Source organism: Chinchilla lanigera, unplaced genomic scaffold, assembly GCF_000276665.1.
Source record: "Chinchilla lanigera isolate Chin_1 unplaced genomic scaffold, ChiLan1.0 scaffold00088, whole genome shotgun sequence".
NCBI lineage: Eukaryota > Metazoa > Chordata > Mammalia > Rodentia > Chinchillidae > Chinchilla > Chinchilla lanigera.
Window position 1 is genome coordinate 1,971,424 of NW_004955489.1, and position 8,122 is coordinate 1,979,545.

The window sequence follows — 8,122 nt, forward strand, 5'->3', positions numbered from 1 at the left end:
ACACTGTGGCAGGAACATATGGTGGGAAAAGCTGCCCACTGTATTGGCTAAGAAGAACGAGGAGAGGGCTGGCGCCCCACAGTCCCCTGAAAGGGCACAGCCACAGTGAGCCCAACCTCCATTGGGCCGCATCTTGTGAAGTTTTCACACAGCCAATAGCTATCCTGAGGACACAGCTTTAACATGTGGGCCTTCAGGGGATACTTAGGATCTAAAACACAGCAGAGTTCTAACATGATTTCAATTACGTGAATGTTCAGTGTGTGGATTCTTAACAGGATGTAAATATTTTTCATAACTAGATATGTAGTGAATGAGCATTATATTTTCTTTTGTTTTTATGAAAAAAATTTAGGAGTGATTAATGATTGTCAGTTTTTTGTGCACTTAATTTTCTATGTCTATTATTAATTTGCCTCAAATCTTAAGGTATGAGTACAGATCTTTCAATATATTCAAACATAGTCAGTCTCTCTCACAGACACACATAGACACACACACACACACATTTTCTCCCTTCTGGAGTCCTCTCTCTTGCTGGCTGTCTAGTTGTGCTGCATGCAGCTATCATTTTGGATCTTTCATGATCATCATTCTAGAATTCACTTTATCTCATTCCTGTAATCAACCTCCTATCTCTTATTTCTTGGATCCCATATATTCCTCTTTCCTAATTTACCTCCTCTTGATGGATCACAGCTTTTAGTAGCTTCCCTAAGCAAAGTCTTGTAGGGGGTAAACTTTCTGAGGCTTTGTTTGCCAGTTATCAATTTGTTGTCCCTCTGCTCTGCTGTCTTTCTTTATGACACTGGAGCTAGATCCTGCCAAAGTTTCTCCTTTTCCCACTGAGCAGTGGTAGGTTTTCTTAGTGGAGGGCTCTGGAAGGACAATACAGAGAAAAGGGCTTCTGTTCCTACTTGCCTTGTGCAGCTGATGATAGGTGTGCGGGGGATCAGTAGCACTTACTCTCCAGTAAGTTCTGCTGTGGCTTTCATAGGTACTGAGCTGGGAATAATAGGGAAACTCACATTACTTCATTCAGCATATTCTCTTGAATTATGTCTTTAATAACATCCTCCCATTCATTTTCTATACTCATTCTTTCTGGAATGCCTATTATGTATGGATATCAAACTGCCTACACAGATACTCTAATTTTCTCTCCCATTTCCATCTCTTTTTTTTTCCCTTATAAGATTAATTTAACTGTACTTCACAAGATTTTTCTGGTTCCATGTATGTGATAGCTAATCTTGGTTATCAGTTTGATTTGTTTGAGATATGGCCAAAAGATTAGTAATACTCACTTCTTGGTGTGTCTCTATGGGTCACAGGGGCATGATCCAAGGGACTGTTTTTGATACCTGGCCTCTTCCTTGCTAACTTTGCTTCCTGGTTGTCATGAGAACAGCAGCTTCCTTTCCTTCCACCATTCCACCATGATGTTTCTGCTTGGGAGCCAGCCAACTATGGGCTGAAACTTGTGAAGCCACTGGCCAAGATAAACCTTTTCTCCTCTAACTTGTATATGTCAGGTATTTGGAACCAGCAACAAAAAACTCATACAAAAGTTGATACCTAGATATACGGTGAGTACCTGAGCATGTGGTTCAGAAGCCTTTGGAACTGGTTTGAGGGAGGAGTCTGGAAAGGCTTGGAGATGTGGGCTACAGAAGCTCTGGAATACTGTAAACAATGCCTGATGGATGATTCTGGCCAGAGCTCAGAAGAACAGAATTCCAATAGGAATAAAGATGTAAAAACAAGGGGGGATTTCAAATGGAAATTAAGACTGTTGGGATTGGAATAGAGGTCATTTGTGTTACATTCTGGCAAAGAACTTGTCTACATTTTGCCCATGTTCTGAGACTTTGTGGGAAGCTGAGTTTAGAGGTGGTGGGCCAATTAATTGGATGGATAAAATTTCAAGATAGCCCAGTGTTCAGGCTGTGGCATGAATACTACTGGCTGCTTTGAGCTGGATTTATAATAAGAATTGGGACCAAAAGGCAGAGCAGAAAGATTTGAAAAACTTGAAGTTTGGCCAGAAATGAAGCATTTGTAAAGCTGGGGCCAAGTATGGTTGCTGAAGAAACTGATGCTGTTAAAAAGAAACCAAAGGTAGGTATGGTAGTGCTTGCTTGTCATGCTACCACTCTGGGAAACTAAAGCAGGGAGATGACAAGTTTGAACCCATTCTGGGCAACTTAACCACGTAGCAAGGCCCAGCCTCAAAATAAAAATAAAAGTGGCTGGGGAGGTAGTTCAGTATGAAGGCCCTGGGCTCAATTCCCAGTTCTTGCGGGGTTGGGCAGGAGATGCCAAATACTTCAAATATTTTACACTGGGACAGTAAGAAAGATGTCCTGATGCAACTTGAGCAGAAACAGCAAAATAACACCCAGGATTTGGAGGCAGATTTATTTAATGTTGGATGGGCACTGACAGGGAACCAACTGTCCCTCAAAGTGTAAGCTTTCAAAGGCTCAAGGAGGGAAGTTTTTATGGGGTCTGCAAGGGGAAGTACAAAGGCAGAGTACTTGACTGTCTTTGATTGGTTTTTACACTATGTATCACAGTGACCAGGTATGCATCACAGTGACTAGCTATACATCACAGTGACCAGCCATTTCTAAGAAACAAAAGTAACAGGAACTGTAACCAGAACTATTACCTGGGCAACTAACAGACTGGCTGGAGTGCATTTTCTGCTATGCTGAGGGCATTTCAGGAACTGGCCAGATCTCATCCATCAGCAGGCTCAGAAGTATAAAAATGTAAGCTCTTTTGAAAGTCTTTCACTTGAGAGAGTGTTTCTATGTGTTTCCCGTCCATGCACTTCCTCTCTGGCTCTTCCTTGCTCACTCTGCTTCCTGTCTGCCATGAGGTGAGCAGCTTTCTTCTGCCTGGCCCTTCTCTCATGATGTCTGTCAGAGCCAGCTGACTATGAACTGAAACCTCTGAAACTGTGAACCAAAATAAACCTTTCCTTCTTTAAGGAAAGGTGTTAGGTGTTTCATCCCAACCACAAAAATTGTCTAGTACAGTGAATATGTTTAAAAGTGAGGTGCAGAGAAGCTGGATGGAGCCTTTGTGAGAGGCAGAAGATTTTGTCCCCATGGTGACAATCATGATGCCTTCAGTGAATATCTGAGTCTTCTCAGAGAAAAGTCTTCCAGTCTATGTAGGGGTGAGATAGGAAGACAGCTTGGCTAGACTGGCTGGGAATGAAGGCATGACCAGATCCCAGGACACATATGCAAAACAGTTCTCAGAACCCCAATGTGCACTTCTTGAGAATCCATGATGTGTGAAATGAATAAAAAGGTGGGACACCATGAAGAACTTGCCAGCGTCCCACTCCATCTTAGCCCCCCATGTTATTTTCCCTATTTCTTTTATTTTTACTTTTACTCAGCCCAAACTCACTCTGCAGAGCCAGTTCCCTTACCCTCTATTTTTAATTTTCCCTCTTTAGTTTTCCTACCTCAAATAAATGTGAAACTTTGCCACCGTTTTTGCTTGTTTTCTTCATCTTTGTTTCAGATGGAAAGAACACAGAAGCCACCTTCAGAAGGAGACTCCAGCACCCTGAAACATGGTGACATATTTGGCTTATCCAGCCAGGACAGCAGGTAAGACCCTGTGGGAACGTTTTTTTGTTTCTCTCTAAAATTCTGTAAAGGTTTATTTCCTTCTTCTGCCCTGACTCCTCTAGCCTGGGAACCTTCCCAGGAGGCTTTTTGTCATGGTGCCGGGAAGAGCTTCCTAGTGTGGCCCACATGTGGGATGGGGAAGGGAACACATGGCTTTTATGTTTTTCTTCTCACCACAACAGACCTAAGTTTACCTCCCCTTACTTTTTATTACTTCCGCTCACTCTGCAGGCTTGGTATGTACTGTTGTCTATGCATTTGTTCCCATATTTTGCTACCCTTTCTGGAAATTAGCCAGGTCTCTGCCTACTGCAGTTTGTAAATGCCTTTAGGCTTTCTCGGAGTGCTGTTTTGGTTCAGGGTGTCAGTTTGCCTTGTCACATGGCTAGAAGCTGTTTAGAATCTACACCCCCCCCTTTATTCTCTCTTTTTTTTACCAACTGGTCTTGCAAAACCTCACCCTTATAGATGGAGCTAAGCCTCTGATTTTAGAGAAGGTGTGGCCTTTCTCCCTCTTTTCCTCTGAACTATTTTAACAGGTCCGGTATCTTCCTGTATAGGAGGAGAAAACTTTGTCCACCTTAAAACTCCCGCCCTTCTGCCTACATCAGCCAGTGGCAGCCAAGTAGGCACTAGCTGACTCGAAGCCCTCTGGATCCTAAAGCCTGCCTAGAGCTACCACTTTTTGGCCTCCTTTCTTTGTTTCTTCTAACGAAATGCAGGTAATTTAGAAACATATGCCTGACAGCCTGAGAAGAACAAATGAACAGTGTTTAAAACTTAACTAGAGTGACTGAGTATACAAAAGTAGAGCCCTCCTTATTTTTAAAACTTTTTAATGTTTCTGCTTAAAACATAAAGGTGGAGTGCCATCTCTTCTGTTCAGGTATTTATGACCCTTTCTCAGGGAATTCTCAGAAACTATGGTACTTAGAGCGGCCCCTGAGGAAAAGGAAGAGATCCTGGATGACCAGCATCCTGTCCTGGGACCACCACCTGTCTCTCAGGGGGATGTGGGTCTCTCTGATCTGTTTGATAAAGACAACCACACTGGGAGGTCTCTTTGTCCTCCTCCTCAGAGCCCTAAGCCAGGTCTCTTTGTCCTCCTCCTCAGAGCCCCAAGCCAGTCCATCTCCTCCAAGTGACTAGGAACCCAAGTGGACCTCAGTGCTCCAAAGGAACCCAGCATTTTTCAGCCCCTCATCATGTGCCTCAAGCAGCCCTAAGTCCCACTGGGTACACAGAGACAGGTTAAAGCCCCACAGGTCAATCCCAAAGTGGTGCCTTCTACTCCTCTAATTCACAACTTGTCCTGCCCCTAAGAGAGGTCGCAGGGTAGAGAGGAATATGCAAGTTCAGGTCCCTTTTTCAGTGCAGATGTCCAGCAGATGACCAATGAGGCCAACTGTCAGAGGACTCCAGTAAGTTTGAAGATGGTTTCAAACTTTGACCCTTGATTTTGAGTCATCATGGTGAATATCCAATTCATCTTGGCCACTTGCTGTACACCATATGGGAGATAAAGAATCCTACAAGAGCTAGGAACTGTACAAATGAGCAGTATAATTTAAAAAAGGAAGGAAACCGCCCCGAAGAGGCTATTCTCTCTTCAACTGAGCCAACCTGGGACTCTAATACTAGTGAGGGACTGAAAATAGCTGATGTGCTGGGTGCTCTTACCATGGGGATGGAAAGGTGTATTAAACCTGTTAACTATGATAAGGTGAACAGGGTCACATAGGGAACAGAGGAAAATCCAGCTGTTTTCTGTAACTGATTAGAAGTCTTTCATAAATATACTAATATAGATCCATCTTCCAGCAAGGGAGAGGCACTAATGAGACATCACTTCACTTGTAAGTCAGCCCCAGATATTTAGCATAAAGCACAAAACCCCAGATGGCTCACAGACACCTACGGCCCAATTGCTGAACATGACCTTTTCTGTGTTCATCATGCAGGACCCAGAGGAGGGACAAAAGAGAAAAGCTAAGATTATAGCTGCTGCAACTGGCAATGCTGTAAGCTCATGCAAACTGTCGAAGTGAAAACCCAGGACAACTGAGGAAAGGGTTCCTGTTTCAAGTATAAGAAGACTGGACACTGGGCATGAGATTACACCAAACCTCTGCCTGGGTCCAGCTCCACATATGAGGCAGCTCATGCACCTGACTCATGGCATTGGAGGCTTGACTGTCCCCACTCCCAGAGGGGGCCAGGCCAGCCAAAATCCTCACTTCTTGTTGTGATGACTGACGAGGCCCTAGGGAGCCTGCAATGCCCCTGTCCATGGACATTGCCATCTCCTCCGAGGAACCCTGGGTAATCTTAGATGTCATGGGCAAGCCAACTGCTTATCAGTACAGGGGAAGCTCATTGAATTTTGATTTCCTTTTCTGGAAAGCCCTCCTCTAAGCCTATAGGTATAGCTTTGGTCAAGAGGACCCCTAACTAGAGATTCTTTACTCTTCCTTTGATGGGTCACTCTGAAGGCCAGATGTTTAACCTTGAGTTTCTAATGTTCCATAGTGTCCTACTCCCTTGCTAGGAAGAGATTTACTAGCAAAATTGGGGGCAATTTTCAAATTCTGGCTATGGCTAAGGTGGATTTTACCTGCTGGGACTACCCCAGGTCTCCCTGATCAAATTAGCTAACAGGTGGATCCTGCTGCATGATACCATGGAATACCTGGACAGACACATTTACCTATGCCAGAAGTTATAAAACTAAAAGACCCCAGCTGGTTTCCTAACCAAAAGCAGTATCCAATCAAAGAAGAGCCAGGTAAAGGCCTCCAGTCTTTCATAGACAGGTTTCTCAAACATGATGTTCTGAAGCCTTGGAAATCCTCTTGCAATATTCCTATTCTCTTGTAGTAAAGCCCTCAGGAGAATATAGGATAGTACAAGACCTCTGCCTCATTAACAAGGCTGTTGTTCTGATCCATCATCTAGTGGCAGATTCACATACAATTCTCTCCCAAATTCTAGGGAACACTAATTGGTTCTCAGTCTTGGATTTAACAGATGAATTCTTCTCCATCCCCCTATATCCAAACTCTCAGTTTTTGTTTGTCTTTGAATGGGAAAACCCCATTTCAAAAGAAAAGCACCAACATAGTAGGACAGTTCTCCCACAGGGTTTAGAAACAGCCCTCGCCTTTTCACTCAGGCACTAGAGAAAGACTTGAGGAACCTAAAGCTTAATCAGGGAATTATCCTACAATATGTGGATGATATTTTAGTTTGTAGCCCAACTTGTGAGTTATCCAACTATAACACTATACAGACTGTCAGCTTTCTAGCTAAGAAGGGTTATAAATTCTTCCCCCCACCAAAAGAAAAAGGTTCAGATAGCCCTTCAAAAAGTTCAGTATTTGAGATATGTTCTTATACTGAGAGAATCACAGCTGTCTAGGGACCAGATCCAGGCTCTCTAATCTTGGACCTCCTGCCACCAAACAATAGCTTTGTTCCTTCCTGGGAATGGTAGGCTTGTGTAGGGTCTGGCTACCTAATTTTGAACTAATGGCAAAGCCTTTATATCGGGCTATAAAGACCCTGAGTCTGTGCCCCTAGAATGGACAAAAATGACTGACAATGCCTTTAGGAAAATAAAACATGCCCTTACTTAGGCTCCAGCACTGGGAATCCCTGACTTAAGAAAACCTTCTTGGGCCAGGGGTATACTCAGTAACACAGTGCCTGCCTGACAAGCACAAGGTCCTGACTTTGATTCCTTGTACAAAAAAGAAAGAAAGAAAGAAAACCCTTCTTCCTCTCTGTAACGGAAAAAAGAGAAATTGCTTTGGGGGGCCTTAATCCAAAGACTAGGACAAGAACCCCACCTGTGGCATACTTTAAGAAAAAAAAGTTAGATGGAGTAGCTGCTGCAAGGCCACCCTGCCTGAGAGCAGTAGCAGCTAGAGCTGTGCTAACAGAAGAAGCTGCAAGGGGCTGGGGATTTAGCTCAGCGGCAAAAGCGCCTGCCTGGTAAGCGCAAGGTCATGAGTTCAGTTCCTGGTACCTGAGAAAAACCAAAGGAAAAAAAAAAAAAAGAAGAAGAAGCTGCAAGGTTAACTTAGGGGAGAGGTTAAAAGTCTTGACTCCCAATTATGAGGTCAGAGCTATTCTGGAGACAAAAGATTACTTGTGGTTAACAGGGAAACTATTACCAAGTCTCAAGTCATGCTGTTAGACACACTTAAGTTTACTATTAAAAAATTGCACTACTCTTTATCCTGCCTCTTTGATGCCTACAGGCCCAGAAGTTTGCCACTTTTGTGAATAAGTAGTCTCCCAGACCTATGCAAGCAACCACGGCATCATTGACCTCCCTTTCAAGATCTTGAGGAGGTGGGGTTCACTGTTGGAAGTACTTTTGTCTAGGAAGAACATCAAAGGGCAAGTTACACAATTGTCAGTTCACAATGTGTCATTGAAGTTAGGCCTCTTCTTCCAGGAAT

At 43.6% G+C, this 8,122-nt stretch overlaps 1 long non-coding RNA gene across 2 annotated transcripts; it reads left to right on the forward strand.

Moving 5' to 3' along the window:
* Positions 1 to 2,692: 2,692 nt before the first annotated feature.
* Positions 2,693 to 7,655, forward strand: LOC102019398. 2 transcript variants are annotated; one of them, XR_264015.2, is made up of 4 exons: positions 2,693 to 2,777; positions 3,547 to 3,635; positions 4,196 to 4,378; positions 5,618 to 7,655. It is a non-coding gene; the product is annotated as an uncharacterized LOC102019398 (long non-coding RNA). The 2 variants fall into 2 exon arrangements; XR_264014.2 differs by having other exon boundaries at positions 4,217 to 4,378.
* The last annotated feature ends 467 nt before the right edge of the window (positions 7,656 to 8,122 follow it).